This window comes from Puma concolor, chromosome E2 (assembly GCF_028749965.1).
Source record: "Puma concolor isolate L17-30 chromosome E2, mPumCon1.1.hap2, whole genome shotgun sequence".
In the NCBI taxonomy this organism is placed as follows: domain Eukaryota; kingdom Metazoa; phylum Chordata; class Mammalia; order Carnivora; family Felidae; genus Puma; species Puma concolor.
This window is the reverse complement of record NC_141681.1, coordinates 807,236-828,393: the sequence shown is the minus strand read 5'-3', so window position 1 is coordinate 828,393 and position 21,158 is coordinate 807,236. Positions and strand designations below refer to the sequence as shown.

Genomic DNA, 21,158 nt, shown 5'->3' with positions numbered 1-21,158 from the left:
CTGGGATTTCTGCGCTCCGCTGTGTGGACAGGACCCGACAGCGCTCACGTTCAGATCTTTAAAAAGTCAGGTGGTAGGGTAGACAGCTGACGAGAGGTCCCAAGCCGGCGCCTAGTCCTTACCGCGCATGAGCGACGCCTCCAGCGCCCGCGGGGACGGCTCCGGGGGTGTGGCGCCTCTCTGGCTTTGTTGCTGTTCTGCGCGTGCGCGCGCCCCAGCGGCGCGAGGGCGGGGGCGGGGAGTGTCGCGCCCGCTCCGGGCGGCGGCCGAGCGGTCTGGGCCGTGCGGCGGTGGCCCAGGAGGCGGCGGGACGGTCAGGGCAGGCGTGAGAGCCCTCGGAACAGCCCGGCAGGTGAGCGGGGAGGTTCTGCCCGCAGGTGTCGGGAGGCGGGGGCGCGGGCTCCGCTCGACGCCTTGGTGACGCCGCCCGGTTGCGCCGGCTGTCGCGGGGTAAGGGTCCGGGGGAACGGACTGGAGGCGCCTGGCTGCGGCCACCACCACATCCCCAGCCGGCGGCTCTGTCCCCGCGGCTGAGGTGGCCGTCCCTTGCCCTCCGCGTCCCTGCCCTTCTCCTCGCGGCTTCTTGCCGCCTTCTGAATTTCCCGCCGCCTCCCGGGCCCTGCGCAGTGCTGGCTCCCTCCTCTGCCGCCTCAGTCCCCTCTCCAAAGAGCCCCCACGTGGAGCGATTTGCGTTCGAGTCACGAGTCCCTGCAAACCTACAGCATCTCGGGCACCTCGCTTCGACTGCGAGCCCGTTTCCTCCTGGGCCTGGAGGTAATGCTTGCTGTAGCCCAGAGTTGCTCTCTGAGCCGGATGTGATACTGCACGTGGAAGAGTTTTGCCGGCTGTTAGTGTTTCTCACGTGTGGAGCCCGGTTTCACCACTCTCATAGCAGCTAGTACTGCTTCCAGCCTTCCGTGCTAAGGGCTTTACACGAACCCTCTCATTTGAGTCGTAAACCCTTCCTGCACGAAAGCGCTGCCATAACCCCCTTTATAGAAGAGAAAACGTAAAAGCAAAACTGGCCACTTGCCGTTCAGGGCCATCTCGCTCCAGTGCCTTCACTTTTAGGTATTTCTGGGTTGTGTGCCTTTCCTCTGGTTAAATACTATCAAATGGGATTCCGTGTTTTTTTTTTTTTTTTTAATGTTTTTTTTTTTAATGTTTTTTTTTCAACGTTTATTTATTTTTGGGACAGGGAGAGACAGAGCATGAACGGGGGAGGGTCAGAGAGAGAGGGAGACAGAGAATCGGAAACAGGCTCCAGGCTCTGAGCCATCAGCCCAGAGCCTGACGCGGGGCTCGAACTCACGGACCGCAAGATCGTGACCTGGCTGAAGTCGGACGCTTAACCGACTGCGCCACCCAGGCGCCCCTTAAATGTTTTTTTAAATTCAGTTTTGAGAGACAGAGTGTGAGCAGGGGAGGGGCAGAGAGAGAGACGGAGACACAGAATCCGAAGCAGGCTCCAGGCTCCGAGCTGTCAGCATACAGCCTGGCTGGGGGCTCAAACCCAGGAACTGCAAGGTCATTATCTGAGCTGAAGTCGGAAGCTTAACCGACTGAGCCACCCAGGCGCCCCCTAGGATTCCGTATTTTAAGGTTCTGTTTCTGTATTGGTTGATAACATCCCAGGGTGCAGTGATCACATTGGCTTAATTTTTTCTCCTGCACAAATGTGAGGTTTCTGATTTTTGGTCCAAGAAAGGCATCTTGGTTTCCAGACAGTAGTGAAGGAGGAAGAAGGACTCCGTGGATTTATCTCCTGTCTTGTCTTCAGGAATGAGCTTTTCCCTCCCATCCGTATTCATTTTGGAGATGGTACAAGTGAGCTCCGTTTCTGGAACTATCGATGAAAGCAGAGCCTTTCGCCTGGGACGTTTCAGCATTGCAGAGGCTGCTCTGGTTGTTAACACGTGGTGGAAGTCAGTAATTGACACAGCTGTGTCCTGAGTCACTGAACCTCCGTGGCCTCAGTGGTTTCAGTTACGAAGGAAGTTGGATGATCTTTGAGGGTTTTTTCCCCCAGACTGAGTTGTTCATCTGTTGAGAGTCAAGAAGTGAACACAGGCAAGGGCTCTGTCCCTCGGCTGCTCTCCTTGGATTTGTAGACTGGGGCGGGGGGGGGGGGCTGCCAAAGCTGGAGAGGCGTCACAGTGTAGTCAGAAGTACCCTATCAGTTAACACTCATCAAGGGAGGCTTATGTTCTGGAGGCTTCCATGCAGTTATTTTCTCATTCAGTGATCTTGCCGCACCATCCCTGCTGTGCAAGGAGGAGAACGAGACAAGCAGAACAAGGGAAGTAGAAAAGGAGGAGAAGGGAATGGAGAGGCATAAATGCCATATCAATGTGGGTGGGATAGTTGAGTGCTGAAGGAAGTGAGCTCCCAGCAGATTGAAGAGCCACTGCCTGGCGGGCTTGTGTCTGCGTGAGTCTGAGACACCAGGGTAACCTGGCTGATGATCTGACGGGGAAAAAAGGGCAGTGGCACTTTGCCTGTTGAAGGGTCTTACTGTGCCCAGCCCCACGTCTTGGCATTGCGTATGCTCATCACAGCCAAACACCAGTAACAGACTGTGTCTCTGAGAACTGCCTCTGACCTAACGTGGTTCCCTAACCCATGTCAGAAGAAGATGAAGTCATGAACTGAAATAAAGGAATTGGGACTTTTATCAAGTTTTGGAGGCCTGAAGCACAGTACTTAGCGCTTCTAGGGCTGTAGGCCACCAGCCCTGCTCTGTTTGGCGTGGAGCTGCAGAAACCCTGGGAGGCTTGGTTTCCCCTCATACACCTCCGGCTCCCAGTTGCCTTCAGGCACTCACTTACCTCTCTAAACTTTTCCACCTCTGCAGGGGGCGCGGTCACACCTACTTTTTTAGGGCGGATGGTGAGGATTGGAGGAGGTGACAGAGGAGCACCCACCCAGCAGGTGCACCACCTTCTGTGCTCCTTTGTCTAAATTTCCTGTTGCAGTAAAATGCCTTTGTGATGTCTTCATGGTCTCATGATTCCTCCACATCAGGCTCTGGTCCTTTCGTGTGGGCTGAATCCCTGCAGCAGGCGGCCTCATTCACGGTGTGGAAGTTCTCGTAGCCTCATCACCCTTCCTGGTGCATCTCCTTGCTGAGCTTCCCCGTTTGGGTTTCTCCCTGGTTTTAATATCTTTCTTATAGCTTACCTTACTTGTGAGTCCACTTTGGCTTTTGATAGGGATGTTTGAATAATTTGGCTTATTAGCAAGTTAATAACCATTGACAATTTACCGTGGGGAATGGCCTGCCTCATCATGAGGGACAGCATGGTTGAAATAACACGGGTGTTGTCACCTGTATATCTATTTTCATTATAATAGAATATTGGGGATGATCCAAATCTTTGCTTATGTTGGTTTTTTTTTTTTTAATATAATCAATATTGGGTTCTTGACTGTACTTAGAATTTGTTGTCTTAATATGGTGGCTTTTCTTGAGCTTATTTTTGTTCTAATGGCTTTTGACATATAATAGTGAAAAATCTAAGTCGTCTTTGGTCTTGTCCTTAACTGGTGTTAAATACTGTTAGCTTATGGTGAAAACTGGCATTTTCTTCTTTGAGGACTGAAGAAAATACAGGATCTGGAAGAGCACTTGTTTTCTTTGACCTGACAAAAATACTAATCCTTGGTTGATCGAAGATAAATTATAGTATCCTTTGCTTTTAAAATTTTATGTGGCTTAATCTTAGAATCATGTTTGTTTTTGAGGCTGTAATAGTTTCAGTGGCCAAAATTGTCTCAGGCAAGAAATGGTTAGGGAATTGGTGGGGGTGGGAGTGGAGGCATTGACAGCAATAGCTGTGAAAATTCTTCATGTGTTTCTGCAGTGAATTTAGTTCCTGTTTATCCTGTTTGAATCCTATTTTAATGGGACATTTAAGCGGATAAGCAAAGGCAGCAAGCTAGCCCTTTAGCCCACATCCGGGTCCCTTCCCACCTGTAATGCCACCGTGAGAAAATGGCCCATCACATGGCAGAAGGTGTTCATCTTCTCTCACTTTTCACTGCCTCCGGGGGACCTGCTTTCAGCAGCTGGCTCTTTGGGGAAGACTGACGTCATTTTCTTAGTGGCTGTGTTCAAAACCACCCAAAGGTACCCATCTTTCTTCTCCCATCATTAGCATAACGTTACGAGAACCAAGTGAGGCTTCCTCAGTGTCTCCCCTGTAGTGGGGGAACCAGGGGACAGGGTGTGTGTTGACTCAGGATGCCCTGTGCCTCCTCCCTTTTCTAGTTTCCATATTGAGCCTTACTTCAGTCTTCCCATTTCTGGGTCACTGCAGCCTGTCTTTATGGTTTTGATAGGACAGTGAAAGAGAAACTCTCATAAGAAAGTTTCTAGGCGAATCTTTTGGGATGCATGAGAACAAACCTTTGTTTCTACATATCTGAGTGACTCAGGCTGAGCCTCATGTTTGGGAAGCACAACAGAGATGATGTGCAGACTGCAGTTAGCTTGGAGCATATCTGCCTCTCACAGTGGACTGTAGGACTGTGCTCAGTGTCCCCTTGGACACCCTGTATGTGAGGCTTGTAGGTGCATGTTGATCGCATCGAGCAAGGAGGGCAGAAAACTGGTTTCTCTCGTGCTCTCTTTCCTCGTCTTACAGGATGGTTGCTTATGTGAGTGCGGTCTGTGCTTTTAAAGTACCAGAACCTCATCATTTTGTCCCTAAGGGTTTGAGGAATTCTTTAGAAGAAACAGAGACTTAGAAAAAGCAGCAACTCCAAGAAAAGGTACAAGGGTCAATTTGACATTTTAATGGACCGAGCCACCCAGGTGTCCATCAATTTAATGTTGTTTTTTTTTTAATTTTTTTTTTTTAACGTTTATTCATTTTTGAGACAGAGAGAGACAGAGCATGAACGGGGGAGGGTCAGAGAGAGGGAGACACAGAATCTGAAACAGGCTCCAGGCTCTGAGCGGTCAGCACAGAGCCCGACGCGGGGCTCGAACTCACGGACTGTGAGATCGTGACCTGAGCCGAAGTCTGATGCTTAACCGACTGAGCCACCCAGGCGCCCCTCAATTTAATGTTTTAAAACTGTGAGAGTTTTGCATTTTTAAGGCCTTCGCTACTTCCGGGGTTAATCTCCTTGGGAGGTGACAAGCAGGCGGCCCGTGCACGTGTGGTGTTGGCCTTCTCTCTCCTTTGCTTGTCGTGCCCATCGCTTCCAAGTCACCCCCTTCCTTATTCAGATCCAAAGCCTCACAGTTTGGTGATGTGGATTGGTGAAGTGGGTATTTATCAGGTGTGGTTCTCCTGTGGAACGTCTTCTGCTCAGTTACCTGTAAGTGAGGAATAGGAGGAGGCCCATAGAAGCATGTTGGGAGGTGTGTTTACATGCTTTACAAATATAGCAGTTGGTTTTTTGCAGCGTTATCGTTTATGCAAATTTTTACTCTATCCTGTAATATGTTTGTCTGTTTCTGGGTCACCTAGGCCTTGGGCCTCCATGGCTTTGATTTGGGGTTATTGGAGTGGCGTGCATGTGACGGGGCAGGACTGTGGCTTTGTTTGTCCTGCGACTTTTTGGGCTTCTTGCTTAGGCCCTTCCATTTGCTGTTGCTTGGCTGTGGAGAAACATGGCCATGGATGGATCGCTGCCTTAGAAGCCTCTGTGAGACCACCTTTCCCTTACTCAGGGGAACGATTGTTTTCCTAAGTTTTGGGTTAGTTTCCCAGGTTCTTAGGAACACATGCATTCTTGTGTGGCACCTCTGCAACTTCATTTCTGGTCACAAATGTGTGGGCGGGTGGTGGGGGGGTGGTTTCCCCACCATGCAGTTCTGGGACACCAGCTGGGTGTCCTACAGTTTAACCCACTTCTGACACCATGTACCTGGAATTAGCACCAGATTCCACAGGTTCAGGGCTCCGTCCTGAAAGACTGCCTCCGCCTCCCACTCCCTGCCTTCAGATGCTGTTCCACTTCCAGATTGTCACCTGTGCTTCTGACTGACTGGCTGTAAATCAGGTTTCCATGACCCCCTCTCCTTGGGTTCATTTAATTTGCTAGAGCTGCTCACAAACTCGGGAAACCAATGTACTTACTAGATTACCAGTAGTTCATTACTGGATGAATGAGGATGTTAAAGGATATGAATGAACAGCTAGATGAAGAAATATGTAGGGCAAGGTCTGGTGGATTCCCTGGTGTAGGAGCTTTCTGTCCCCTTGGGGTTTAGCACAGAATGTGGGTACTTTCTTGTCTACCAATCTAAAAGCTCTCCAAACCCTGCCCTTTTGGGTTTATATGGAGGCTTTGTTGCATAGGCATGTGATTGATTGAATCATTGGCTGCTGTGATTAATTCGACTTCCAGCTCTTCTCCCCTCCCCTCCCCCCTTCTCCCCCAGAGTCAGGGGTGGGGCTGAAAGTTCTAACCTTCTAATCACTTGGTTGCTTCTCCTAGGAACCTGCCTCCATCCTTAAGGGTTTTCCAAAAGTCACATCATTGACACAAACTCAAGTGTGGTTGAAAGAGGCTGGTTATGAATAACGAAAGACACCTTTACCACCTAGGAAATTCCAAGGGTTGTTAAAGCTCTGTACCAGGAGGACCAAATGTATACTTCTTATAAATCGAGTATCATACAGGTCAAACAAAGCTAAATGCCTGGCAGACACCGTGATAACAATTATTCGTTTTTGTTTCTCCCCCTTGTCTTTTTGTGTGTGCTAAAGCACCTCTTGGAAATTTTAACTGGAAATTGTACTTGATGGAGTTACATGGGGAGGGGAGAGTGTTTCTTTGGGTGTGCCTAGCTTTCTAGGACCGTTCAAGCCTCCTGATCCTCAGAGTGTACTTGGAGGAACCCTAGGTGGGCATGTCCTGAATCAGAGCCATCTCTCCCAGCACATACTTTGCACCCGACAGAATGGTGGGACAGGGGTGCTTATGGGGCTGGATTTGTGTACTCTGAACTGCTTTGTATTTTACGTGTGTGTTGCAGGAAGAGGCTTGCAAGGCTGGATTCAGTCATCTAGTTTGTGGGTCACAGTGTTCTGAGAAGGGGTATCGTGCCCAAAGTGCCAGCTGTTTAACAGTAATGCCCCCTGGATCGTGCCTGGTATGTATGTTCCATTCACCGGTGATTACCTGGAGAGTTTAAGAAATTGTTTTAAATTTCCATCTTGTCTGGAAATGTCTGGGGTTGGTATGGTCTAGCGGTCTTTTCCACTCTAACCTGTGTCCTGAACTGGGAGGGGCACAGCAGGCTTTTCTCCTACACTTCTGGACAAAATACTTATGTTTCAGCTCTGCTCAGCCTCTTCCTGTCCTGCTCCCTGTTTACCCCCAGAAGGCACCAGTGTTAGGAAGATTGTATGTTAGAAGGCATTTTTTTGTTCTCTGAAGCCTCTTTCTCTAGGAAGTTGTAATTATTGTTACCTGGTGTCAGATTCTGTTTTCTCTTAGGAACTGGTGAGCCAAAGGATGTTGGGGCTGGAACAGAGGAGGCAGGAGAAAAGGAAAGCAGGGTGACTTTGCCTGGTGGAGCCGGCTGCAGAAGGTGTGTGTGCATCCGAGGACTAGACCCCACGCGGCCCATCACGCCCCCAGGGGGCCGGTCACGCTCATAGACCCCACACGGCCCATCAGGTACCCATGGGGCTGGTCACTGCTGTGCTTGGGCTTTGTGCAGTCGCTCTGCTTGTTCTTGGAGCAAGCTGATTCAAAGATTCTAAGAAACAAACTTAAAATTATGACAACGTGGAGATTTCCATCTGAATTTTAAAAGACCCAGATAAGAGATAACCCCAGAAGTGTTGGCTCTTTGTGGGTCTTCTGCCTCTCCCGGGTGCTTTGCTGAGCTGCTGTGTTTGTTGTGTTTACATGTGCCAAGCGGAGGCCTTTCCTCCCAAGGACCCCGGCTTTGGCTTCACCACGCACACAGCATGGTGGAGTGTGAGGAGGGAGCATTTGATGATGTCTCTCATAATATCTGATAAAAGAAGTCGCTGTTTCATGAAGGAAACCACCCTCGTTTAACCGTAAAATGTGTTCTCTTGTCCCACGGGGGGAGGGGGTGGGGGGGAGTGGGGGGGAGGGGGGGTGGGCATTCCCCTGGGACAAGCAGGGTTTCTGCAATCTTGCTGTTTCGGGGGCAGGTGTTGCTGTGGGATTTTTCTACATCTATTTTCGAGATCCTGGGAAGGAAATCACCCGGAAGCGGTTCATGCAGTATTACTTGGTGAGGGGTCTGGTGAGGGCACTTACAGTCTGTCCACCCAGGAAGGAGCTGGTACCTGTGGCGGCGTGCCCACCCCTGTGGTCTGCAAGCTCTGATCCTGAGCATCCCAGCCTTGGGGTATAGACAAGACCAGTTTTACTTTTCCCAGTAGCTCCCTCACTGAATGTCATGCCCACATTCTTGCTGGGTGGAGGTCCCTGTAACATCATGGCCTAACTTCATCATTGACTAGCTTTTGCTCCTAAGACCTCATTCTGTTTTTCTGTAAACTCCGATCTTCTGTCTGATTGAAAGCTTTTCTCCTAGTGTAGTCCTACCCTGACCCTGAGCAGGATGGGCCAGCACTGTCCACCCCAGGCTTTGTGCTGTGCTCGCAGGGTCCTCCCTGGCTTGTCCTTCTGAGTGCTGAAGTCAGGTGGAGTGCTCCTCCAGCTTAAGTGTAAACTCAGGTAGGAGCGGAGGACTTGCTCCCCCTCTTCCCATCGCCCTAAATAACACACAGTTAAGATCCGGACTTCCATCTGTGTGATGATGTTTGTAGAAAACCATTGTTTCCCACCAGGGTCCGTAGCTGAGGCCTTTGTTGTCTGCCCTCACGTCTGTCCTCAGAGAGGCCCTTGCTCCCTGCTGGGTGGGGGAATGGCAGCTGCCTCTCCTCTCTCCCAAGGATCTGCCTCCTGCTGGGGAGGAGGGGTGAGACAGGGGTCCTCCTGTGTCTGCATTCTGGACAGATTCCAGAGTTCCCTCAAGGTCTGGCACCGCTGACAGTGACGTGTTTGTTCTGAGGCACAGCCTAGACCCCTGAACGGGGACGTGTTCCCGCCCTGGCTCACCTCACTCAGCGCTGCGCTCAGCCCCCGTGGTGCACAGGGGACGGGCAGCCTCTCCCCAGGCTCAGACCAAAAACTTGATCTTCCTCACTCAGAGGAACTTTCAGGTTGGCTGGAAAAGTCCAGCATGTGAGTGCTGCACCGTCTCCCAGCTCCTCCGCAGCTGTTGTGAGATCACCGGCTGACATCTTAGGGTGTCACAGAAGTAAGTAAGCTGAAGCGCAGCCCTCCCTGAGCGCCTCATGCATTTGGGAATAAAAAAAAAAACCACAGTATCCAGAAACTTAAGTAGCAAACTTTGTTGTAAAATAGCTTTGTTATTTCTCCTAACTAAAATTAGGAGGACGTTTCCTTCCAATTTTTAAAATGAGGAGAAAGTATATTTGCAAAAAATGGGAAGTAAATAAGAATATAAAGAAGGGAGTCCCTGGCCTGCTCTGAGCAAGGTTACACAGGGGGCACTGGTCTACACCCTGCCCCTTGGGCTTCACCGTGTTGAGCTGTGTACCCAGGTGGTAGTGTAATTGTGTCGGAGAAAGCAAGACTGGCCAGCCGGGCGGTGATCCAAAAAGTAAGAGATTGAAACATGATGGGGGCTGTAAGGATGTCCCAAGCTCTTGCCTCTTTAACGTGAGAGTCGGTGGAGTCTCTGGAGTCTCTGTTGCAGAAAAGCTGGGGTGTTCGGCTGCTCTGAGGCATTTCTTTGACAAGCATTAGGCTGCACTATGGAAGCATTGAGCTTTGTGGGGTGGTCATAAGATGCCACGGTTGGGAACACGTCCTCATCACACAACCCTGAGTCTTTATTTACTTTCCAGAAGGAGCATTGTTGTAGTGATCGGAGATGCTGTCGAGAGCAGATGGATGGCAGGAGGAACCAGGGCACACCCCTGAATTGTGTCTTTGAAGAGCTTCCCAGAGGAGCATGTCTGCGTGCAGATGGTTGGGTCCAGAGGCACCAATAGCTTGTGGGCCTTGGGGATTACGTTTTCATTCTCCCTGGCACTGTTTTCTTGTGGTACCTGCAGCTGGGTGGACAGAATGTTCCCGAATCAGCTCTGTATCTTAGGACTGCCCTGTGGTCAGTGTAAGACTGTTGTTTGTGTGCCTTCTGGATTTCCAAGGCAGTGTGGAATCTTAGTGCCTGGATGTACCAAATTTTAACTCCTGTTGCTGAATTGGTTTCTGTTTATTAAAATGGAAATAGGTTCATACCCCAGGCTGGAAGTATTCATGTTAGTAGAAAAACAAAACGGATCTGTTCTGCAGAGCGTAGGCTGAGGTAGAGCCACAGTCTGGGTCTGTGGAGCACGTCCGAGCACAGAAGCACGTGGTTTGCTGCCGAATGCCCTTATCTGCAGGTCTGGTGTTCTTTCTCCGAGGTGGACCGGCTGGAGGTTGTGAACAGTTTGTGCGTGGCATTCCTGCTCCTGGACGGCATCTGAGGTGAGGGGTAAGTTCAAGGCTGAGTGTTCCTTCGTAGGGTTTTTTTTTAATGTAGAGTGTAGGGGCACCTGGGTGGCTCAGTTGGTTAAGCATCCGACTCTTTATTTCAGCCCAGGCTATGAACTCATGGGTTCTTGCGTTTGGGCCCCACGTTGGGCTCTGTGATAGTTTGGAGCCTGCTTGGGATTCTCGGTCTCCCTCTCTCTCTGCCCCTCCCCTGGTGCATGCTTTCTCTTTCTCTCTCTCTCCTCCCCCCTCCTCTCTCTTTCAAAAATAAATAAATAAACTTTAAAAAAGAATTGAAAAAGTAAAGTGTAGTTTTCTGTGTGTGTGTGTGTGTGTGTGTGTGTGTGTTTTCAAAAACATGCCTCTCTTGGTTTCACGACCCAACAGCGGAGGTTTCAGTTAAGAGGATCTTCACAATTCTGCCCTGGCAAATGCTACTTCGCATGATTAATAACCCGTGTTAAGGGGATCGTTTACCACGTCGGTGTGTAGCAATAGCAGTGTTCGAAGTAGAACAGAATCCCCGTGTAGGGCTCTTTTTTAAAATTTTTAAACAATTTTCATTTATTTTTGAGAGAGAGAGACAGAGAGAGAGAGAGAGAGAGAGAGAGAGAATGTAAGTGGGGGAGGGGCAGAGAGAGAGACACACACAGAATCCGAAACAGGCTGCAGGCTCTGAGCTGTCAGCACAGAGCCCGACGTGGGCTTTGAACTCCTGAACCATGAGATCATGACCAGAGCCGAAGTCCGATGCTTAACTGACTGAGCCACCCAGGCACCCCACACCCGCCTAGTGTAGGACTCTTAACTGTGACTCAGTTTTGTCAAGTAACATGTAAGAACCATGATCTGAGAGCTGGGAGGAGAGAATGGCACAGGGACACAAAGAAGGGACAGACAGACCTTTGCAGTTGTGGGAGCTTCTTATACCTTCATCCAAGACCCAAAGCCTGTGGTTTTGTGAGGCCAGACTCAGGCTTTGCTGGAGGAGCCCCGGTGGGGGGGTGGTGGCTGGAGGGGGAGCCCAAAGCTGCTCTTGAATCTTGGTCTCTGCAGAAGTTTGTATGGTTTAACATCAGCAGTGTTGGCACCTTTGAGCGGAACTTGGAGACTGCTCACTGGGAACTGGGCATTGAACTCCCCCAACCAGACGGCAGTGGTCTATGCCACCGAGAGCGACGGGTGAAGGTCGGGCTCCAGTCTGGAGTCTGTGGTTCTGAGTACAGAACAGTTCAGTGTTTGATCAGTTTTGGAGGGGCGCCTGGGTGGTTCAGTCAGTTAAGTGCTCGACTCTTGGTTTCGGCTCAGGTCATGATCTGGCGGTTTGTGGGTTTGAGCCCCTTGTTGGGCTGTGTGCTAACAGTGTGGAGCCTGCTTGGGATCCTCTGTCTCTCTCCTTCTCTGCCCCTCCCCAGCTCACTCTCTCTGTCTCTCTCAAAGTAAATAAATAAAAACTTAAAAAAATTTTTTTACCCGTTTTGGAGTGTGCTTCCTTTGAGCATATTATAGGCGTCTGCTAATTTACTATATATAGTAAAATGAATAAATAAATTCTGTTTTCATGGAGGAAAGAATCGATCGGTGAAATATTTAGGCAGGCAGCCCTTAAGAAATAGTATAATAGGGCTCAACTGTGAGGGGGCTGTGCTGGGTCTGCTGGGGTCCGTCCTCCTCACCCCCAATTTCAGGTGTCTGGGCAGACAGACGTGTGTGGGGTGAGAGGCTCAGGATTGGGGAAGGCTGGATGCTGTGTCCAGGCTCTGACATGTTTTTAAAAGATACTGCTCCCTTGTGTAGCATCAGTCTGCTCTTCACAGCCTTTCTCCCGAGGGAACTGATGAGTGGTTTTCTTGGATCTTCTAGGTTTCCCTTGCAAAGCCTGGTGTCCGCCCTTCTCCTAGTGGGCATCTTCCTCTGTGCTGTGAGGAGGGGGCCCGATGGGGGCTGGGCGTGGCAGGCGAGGACGGGGGCCGCCTCTTCAGTGCTGGGGAGACACCTGCCAGGGTCTTAAAGTACAGTGTCAACGTGTGGTTTGCGGATGTAGCTGGTTGTGAAGAGGCCAGGCTGGAGATGATGGAGTTTGTGAATTTCCTGAAGAATCCCAAGCAGTGTCAGGACTTAGGAGCCCAAATTCCAAAGGTATTGATTTCAGAAAACATGATAATGCTCTGAGCTCCAGGTCACAGTCAGAGATCACCATGGGTCAGTGTGGACAGATACGGGACAATTGAGCGTTTTCTAGAGATTGTGTATTTTATTAATCATGGGAAGTAGCATTTGCCAGGGCAGAATTGTGAAGATCCTCTTAACTGAAACCTCTGTGAGTTTACTTTTTTGAACTATGAGCTTGTGCAATTATAGGAACAGTCCCATACCCAACTGAAGTGTGTTTGTGTTCACTTGAAGCACAGACATTATTGGCTTTTCATTTAGAGGCCAGTCTGTCCGTCTAGTTTGGTTCCAATGATCAGAATCTTTTGTTAAATGTCTTGCATAAACCACACGTTACCTATAGTTTTGTTCTCTAAATGAAGTGAGAACTTAGAAGCGAGCAGTCTGAGTGTAGAACCGTGTATTTTCTTATGACGTTTTTCTTAGAGTTTTCTTTTCTACTCAATTTGACATTTTTTTTAGCTGTTTGCCTTTATTGCTTTATTTTCCAAAGCTTTCAACTTAGTTTTTTTTTTTTTTAATTTTTTTTTTCAACATTTATTTATTTTTGGGACAGAGAGAGACAGAGCATGAACGGGGGAGGGGCAGAGAGAGAGGGAGACACAGAATCGGAAACAGGCTCCAGGCTCTGAGCCATCAGCCCAGAGCCTGACGTGGGGCTCGAACTCACGGACCGCGAGATCGTGACCTGGCTGAAGTCGGACGCTTAACCGACTGCGCCGCCCAGACGCCCCTCAACTTAGTTTTTGAAGAAACAACCTTTTTTTATTCCTGTTTTTTTTTTAGTTCACACAATGTTAAATTACATAATTAAAATAGAAGTACAGCTTGCATAAACAGGTTTGGGATCAGATACAGCTGCCTTATGGTGAGCCCTTGACCCTGCTCTGGACAGAGGGGTGGGGTTGGTGTGGGTCAGGGTTGTTGTACAGCCATTGTGATTCTGGCTGCTGTGTGTTTCTGCTGGTGCCTCTTTGTGTCATGGACCCTTTGATGGCTTGACAAACTGCGAGTCCTTTTCCCAGAATGATTTGCATCTTAAAGGAAATGGAGTCACAGACCCTTCAGTCATCCCCGGGCTATGTGGACCAGGCTAAGAGCGCCTAGTGTAGACCGCTCTTTGGACACAGACCCTTGTAGGAACCCTTGCTTTCTCCAGCTCCTCCCCGTAGTGTGGCCGCCACTAGACAGTTTGTTCTGAGCAACAGCAACAGGTGACAGACCGCTGTGAGCCTGGGGACTAGAGGGTAGGAGGTGCTGTCCTGTCTTACAGGCTGGGGAGTGTTTGCTGGAAAGCGTGTGTGTGCGACAGAGGTGCAGCTCGCCCTGGTGCTCCCTACTGGAGATTTGCCAGCACCCGGCCCAGCTGCTGGTCCCCTCGGCTTTGTGGTTGGGTGCCGCAGGGGGTGCCTCTCTTTGCTTCTTAGGATGTCCAGCTGCTTGTACGTACTTGCAAAGTGGGTGTGATAAGCGGTGTGGCGGTCAGGTCACCAAGAAGGGCCTCTCACCTGGAGTGCGACCCTCCAGCAGCGTGTAGGCTCGAGGGAGGCGTCTCTGTCATTCTGTGTGGTGCCGAGGGCATCGGGGCCCCCATGGGTGTGGGCTCCTCCTGGGCGTAAAGACCTACAGTGGATGTGGACACATGTACCCTGGGCTCTCAGTTGTGCGTGTGGTCACACGACTGGCAGAGATGGATTCATGGCACGCCGTGACCTTAACCCACATTCACGGGAACATGGGGTCCAGCACCATGTTGTGGATCTGAGTTTTGTGACTCCTTCTCCCTACCTTTTTGTGAGTACTTGTTGTTGTTTTTAAAGACTCAAGGAAAAAACACTGTATGGTCTCCGCTGAGGTAACTAGATGCTAACCTACACCCTTGACTGGAAATGGGGCAGTAGAAATTCCCTGCTTTAAATTTCTTTTCAATTTTCAGGTGTGATGGTAATCCATAAAACGGACACCGAGGTGTGTTACCAGAGTGTGAATTGGTGTCACTGTTTCGTAGAGCAGTTTGACGGCACCTTCAGACGCTTGACATTCAGACCCTTTGACCCAGCAAGCCATGCCCTCGGGAGCTCTTGTGAAGACACGGCCTGCTTAGGTGGATGGGCTTTCGTGTGTCTGTGGTATTTGAACTTTTATGGTGAACGTGGTTTAATTTTCTAAGAAAATATTAGAAGGAGAACCTCGGACTAGAAGAACGGTGCATCCTCTCATGGGATTCTTGTTAGTGACGCCTGGAAGTCACCTGTTTAAATCAGAAACGGGCCTGTCTTTGGGTCCCATCTGTCCCCTTTAAGAGCCCGGCATCACCTTTCTGTTTCAGGGAGCCATGGCCACTGGTCTCCTGGCACTGGAGCTGCGTCTTGCCACGGCCACTGCGGGGAAGGCCAGTGTGCCTTTCGTCACCGTGAATGGGTCAGAGTTCCTAGAAACATTTGTCAGCATTGGGCCAGCAAGGGTAGGTGGGCGCTTGTCCTTGAGTCAGACGGCCCCGGTCTTTGTGTGGACCTGGCAGTGAGCACAGAGCACGCCGCAGATTGAGATAAGGGTTGGGTTCCGGAGAAGAGAAGAAGAGACTTGGGTTAACAAACACTCATTTTTGTTTTCATACCAGGAGCAAAATAGACTCTGTGTGTGGATTCCTACTTGAGGTTCGTGACATGTTTGCGGTGGCCCAAAGAAACGCTCCTTGTGTCTTGTTCATTGATGATATTGATGCATTTGGCAGGAAACGAGGCCGAGGGCATTTCGGAAGCCAGAGTGACCGGGAGAACACACCGAACCAGATGCTTGTGGAGGGATGGATGGTGAGTGCACGCTGCTGACAGCCGCCGAGAGCAGGCCCGTCCTGCCGGCACTGCCACATCTCGCGTGACCCTCCTCCGGCTTTTGTTTCTGTCAACTCGCTGGGTGAATGAGCATCCCTGATGGTTCTGTTTGTAGGAAGGCTGCTCTCAGGCAGACTTAATGGAGAAAGCTATGTTAGATCCACAAAAGCCCCCCACTGCCCCCTCCCCACCAGCAGGAGGGGTTAGTGGAGATGGGGTGGTGAGATGAGGAGAGGTGAGGCCCTCCTGGGGAGGTGGACCAGGTAGATGAGGGCTCCCCCACCTCTCCTAGTGTAGGCCTTGGTGCCTGCAGGATGGCGTGGTTGGAGCCTTGCTCCTTCCCCTCTGAACCTCTCTCCTGCTGCCCTTCCTGACGCAGAATCTCATGGGTGGGAGCCCACTCCACGTAACAAAATCTCTCTCTTTCTTTCAGTTCAGACTTTTCCTCAAAGTGATTCCAGCTCAGTGTGTCTGGTAGCTTGTCAGGCGTGCTGATATTTCACTGGAAATGTCTACATGGTGAACGTTTTTCAAATTTGGAGATGCTTTCAGTGGTCCCATGGCAAGTTTTCATCTTCATCTTGGGGCTGCCAAGAGTACCCCAGGTTTGGTGATGCACTAGGAGGACTCCTAGGACCCCATGTGTAGCTGTACCCACGACCACGACTGGTGACAGACACAGAGCAGAATCCGCGCGGGGAAGAGTGTGGTGCAGGGAAGCTGGCTGCAGCTTCCCTCAGGACGTGCAGGAGGCACCGACTTTTCCTGGCATGGAGCTGTGACGACATGTGGGCATGTAGTTGACCAAGGTTTTCAGTGGGGGCTGGTCCTGTGGCAGTCTCTGCCCAGTATGTACCAAAATCCCAGCCTCCCGGGAGGAAGGCAGGTGCGCAGCAAAACCACACTGTACAAACAGTTTAGGCCTAGGGAGCCCCTCTTATCAGGGCGCAGTGGAGACCCTCCCCAAATCTCAGGTCCCAGAGCCAGCTGGGGGCCACCTTATAAGCAGAGCTTGAGAGGCTTACTGTGTTAGATTCTTTCTGCCCAGCCAAGACGTTCCAAAACCCTTTGTTATACCTCGTATCCAACTGTGATTCTAACTAGGTTAGTACTCTGTTCTGATGTCTCAAGGGGCTGATGGGAGAGAGCGTTCAGGGGGAAAGAGGGTGGGAACACCACCACTTTCTCTCCTGGCGGCCCCTGTTCTCTGTGGTCCCGCCTTGTGAGCCCTGGGCCTTGTGAGCCCACTAGGGCTGGGTGGATGGAGACCTTGGGAAGTAGCTGGGGCACTGACACCGTGGAGAGTCTCCTTGCTCCCCAGGGGTTGGGGGGTGGCATCGGGTAGTGTCAAGCTGTCAGGAACCAGTGATGAGTCAAGATGGAGGTCCACACGTGGGCCCAGGTCCTGGGGGGTCCCAGTTAGCCGGGGAACGTCTGACTACTCTCTGATGGAGACGCGTCTCAGCCAGAGCAATGGGGTCTGTGAGAACCAGAGCCAGTGGTGTGCTGTTTGTGTCCTGCCCATGAAGGGTCAGAGGGAGGGGCCCCAGAACCAGCCCCGGGCAGGAGCGTTGGCCCCGCTGAATGGCCTCTGTAGTCCGTTTGGAGTGAGCAGAGGAAGAGCAGAGCCAGTGCAGGGCGGCTCAGGGAGGCCAGGGTCCCTAGAAGGATGAGCAGGTGTGCAGAAGAGGACAAGGCGTCAGGACCAGAGAGAGGAGGAGAGCTTTCTGGGGATACAGCACTACCCCAGTGGGTGCCAGCCGAGCCCTCTCCTCGGGCGCCCTTGCTTCTCATGTCCAGGGTTCACCTCTTTCACGAACGTTGTGGTGGCTGGCACCAACCGCCCTGACCTCCTTGACCCGGCTCTGATGCATCCTGGCCGGTGTGACTGACTGATCTACATCAGCAAGCCTGCCAGTCACATGGCGCTCAGGTTTGGGGCTTCATGCCCTTGTGCTAAAGGTTAGGTTGGTTAGATCATTACCTGTGTATTTGGAGGCGATTTCTTTTCTTTTCTTTTTTAAAAAAAAAATTTTTTTTTTCCAACGTTTATTTATTTTTGGGAGAGAGAGAGACAGAGCATGAACGGGGGAGGGGCAGAGAGAGGGAGACACAGAATCGGAAACAGGCTCCAGGCTCTGAGCCATCAGCCCAGAGCCCGATGTGGGGCTTGAACTCACGGACCGCGAGATCGTGACCTGGCTGAAGTCGGACGCTTAACTGACTGCGCCACCCAGGCGCCCCTCTTTTCTTTTTTTTTACTTCTTCCTTTTTAAGTAGGCTCCATGCCCAGTGCAGAGCCGAATGCAAGGGTTGAACTTTTCACCCTGAGAGATCAAGACCAGAGCTGAGGTCAAGAGTCGGGCCGTTAACCGACCGAGCTACCCAGGTGCCCCTGAAGGTGGTTCGTTTGATCAGGGCCCTGCAGTGGTTAATATTAACATTTGGAAAAAGTGGAAGCTCGTGGATGCCCTTGGGTGCTGCTAGTTGCTGTCTCCCGGCAATCCACTTCTGGGAGTGACAGGTGTGGCCGGACCTGCAGAAACGTCACTTCAGCCCATACAGGTGGGAGTGCTGGGACACATCCATGTATTCTGGCGCGGTGTTGTGAAAACGTAGAGGGTAGACAAGAAGAGCTCACCCTCACCTTTTGCTCTGACAACTGACATCACCTCTTCCCTAGCTAGCCCTTTCTGTTTGTGAGAGTGCGTCTGTCCCGCGTGGACTTGCCCTGGCCCTTTCCATTTGTGAGAGCGCGTCTGTCCCGCGTGGACTTGCCCTGCTGCCCAGGGTGGTCCTCATCTTGCTCACTGTCGGCTCATGGCCCCGGGAATGGATTTGATGTTAGAGGCAGCACAGTCATGAAGGTGTTTTAATGCGTTCAAGAGCTGAGTGTACGAGGGGGCTCGAACTCGCGAACCATGAGATCGTGACCTGAGCCGAAGGCGGACACTTGACCGACTGAGCCACCCGGGTGCCCCTGCCCTGATTAATGATAGTTTTGCTGGATATAGCATTCCTGTTTGACTTTTAAAAATTATTCTTGTCTCACTGCTTTGAATATTTTGTTCCACTGCCTTCATTTTACTATTTCTGATGAGGTGCCAGGCACCAGTCGTCATGTTGCTGTTATCCTCTATGTGATGAATCTTTTCTGTTGCTGCCTCAGGATTTCCTCTTTGTCTTTTGCGTTCAACACTTTAATTGCGATGGGTCTCTTGCAACTTCTGGGTTTCGAATTATAGTTAGAAAAGAATCTCTCCTTATTTTCATATTATGGACACATCTTTATCATGTTTATGACTTATTTTTTTTACATTTACGTCTGACCCATTTGTACTTTATTCTGATATGTAGCTTGAGATATTGCATAAATTTGATCTTTCTTCAAATAACTATCCTATCATTGCAACACCATTTTTAAATAGTTCATTACTGACGAAGAAACAGTGCATTATCTTGACTTTACCCACTGAATGGGAGCCTTTCCAAGGACAGAAGGAATTACAGAGAACATTTCAGATTTTCTTTAGTTGTATCACAGATAGTACTATCAACATTGTTATTTTGAAAGTATTTCATGTAGGGGCGCCTGGGTGGCCCAGTCGGTTTAGTCTCCGACTCCTGGTTTCAGCTCAGGTCACGATCTCACAGTTTGTGAGTTTGAGTCCCTTGTCGGGCTCTGTGCTTATAGCACAAAGCCTGCTTGGGATTCTCTTTCCCTCTCTGCCTCCCCGCCCCCCCCCCCCACCCCCCCGGACTGTCTCTCAAAAAAAAAAAAAGGAGGTAAGTGTACCTGACCTTTGGGATCCTTCATCATTGCTTCCTGACTCCAAATAACTAAGTGTGAAGCAGAGAAGGTGCCTGGAGTCCCAGGCTGTCCTTGTAGATTTTGCAAAGTGGCTACAGGTGACCCTGCTCTGACCGTCTGTGTGTCTCTGTCTTTGTTAGGCCCTGACATCAAAGGCAGATTGTCCATTTTCACAGCCCACCTACACCCACTGAAGCTGGGTGGGAGCCCCTGTAAGGACACTCGCGGCGCTCCCTTTGGGTTGGGTGGGAGCCCCCCCCCCCCCCATAAGGACTCTCGCGGTGCTCCCTTTGGGCTGTCACGGTGCTCACTCACAGGTGAGTGTTGGCCAGGCCGGGGATGGCCTCGGGTGTTACATGCGCTTGGTAGGTGGTTTCTGGTTGTAGGGTTCAGTGCTGGCACGTGCCCACCTTTGTCTTTGGAACTTTGAATCTGTTGAGAGACATCAAAGGCCTCAGAGATGATTAGCCCCAGAGCTGATTTGTAGCCATCTGAAGTTCTAGTTTAATTCGGTTTCGACTTGGTGAGTTGTTAGTGCAGGGGCCTCCCTAAATGCCCGAGCACAGACCCACAGCAGTGAGGAGCCGTTGCTGCATTATACGGTCTTGGGCGTCAGCTCCCAACCTGGGGGCTCCCCTTGCTTTTCTCTTTTCTTTGTAGTTGAAACCAAGATCCTGTACTAGGAAACTTGTTTCCCCACCAGGGTGGTTTAAGCACTGGGAGTTTAGGGTTTTCCCAGGGGGCTTCCTGCCCAGGTCATCGTCTACTCAGCAGCCCTTTGGAAGCCTAATGATTACTGTGATTACTGTGATGAGCCCTGCCATCCCCAGAACATTCTGCTGTGCAGCCTTGTCCCCTCCCACTGTTGTGCTGCCATCTGCCATCTCCCTGGTGTTCTGCCCAGTGCGGGGTGAGGGCTGGGGTCAGGTCACACATAGGAGTGCACGTTTGTTGGCTACAGGATGATGAGTGAGGCGTTCTCATCCGACCAGGCTGGTCTGTTTCCTGCAAAGAATGTGCTCTCTGTTCTTCCTCCTTGTGACTCCCATGTCCACTTATACACCAAAGGTAAGAAACTTGAATAGGCCTCCCAGACTCTCGTCCCAGATATACATTAGAGGCTGCCCAGACTCAGCAGGATGACCTAGGACCTCACCAGCCTCCTGCGGCAGCTGCCTCATCGAACTGCCCTCCTCTGTCAGGCTGGTCACGTGGATTCCGCTGTCCCTGAGAGGCAGACCCAGCCTTTGTGAATGTCGACATCGCAGGGACAGAGAATGGTCTCTCTGTCCTCACACACAGAAGGGGACACAAGAATTCTTAGAGGAAAAGAACTGTTGATACATGTTCAAGAGCCACATAAATAAGTGCAAACTATGGCTGTCTGTGGTTCTCATATTGTTGAGCCTTCGTCTCCACGTGCGCCTCAGGCCCCTGTGTGGGAGATCCAGTTTTTTTAAAAACCTGGATGTTCCTGGGGCACGTGGGGGGCTGTCGGTTGAGCGTCCGACTTCGGCTCAGGTCGTGATCTCACAGCTCGTGAGTTTGAGCCCCACGTCAGGTTCTGTGCTGACGGCTCGGAGCCTGGAGCCTGCTTCGGATCTGTGTCTCCCTCTCTCCTCTGCCCCTAACCCACTCACATTCTGTCTCTGTCTCTCTCAAAAGTAAATAAGCATTAAAAAAATTAAAAAAATAAATAAAACCTGAATGTTCCTTGGGAACCTGACGTGTAAAGTTCTCCTTTAACATTTTTGCTCGTTCTTTGCACTATAATGTAACAAAAGTGAATGAGAAAAAAGACATTTTAAAACTTAGCTAATGATTCA

At 50.7% G+C, this 21,158-nt stretch overlaps 1 long non-coding RNA gene across 3 annotated transcripts; it reads left to right on the top strand.

Moving 5' to 3' along the window:
• The first annotated feature begins 1,382 nt into the window (after positions 1–1,382).
• LOC147573274 (uncharacterized) lies at positions 1,383–21,053 on the top strand. 3 transcript variants are annotated; one of them, XR_015244561.1, is made up of 3 exons: positions 1,383–7,552; positions 15,422–15,603; positions 19,473–21,053. It is a non-coding gene; the product is annotated as an uncharacterized LOC147573274 (long non-coding RNA). The 3 variants fall into 3 exon arrangements; XR_015244559.1 differs by lacking the exon at positions 19,473–21,053 and having other exon boundaries at positions 1,383–7,111; positions 7,459–7,552; positions 15,422–17,537; XR_015244560.1 differs by lacking the exon at positions 19,473–21,053 and adding an exon at positions 15,955–17,537.
• Positions 21,054–21,158: the final 105 nt, after the last annotated feature.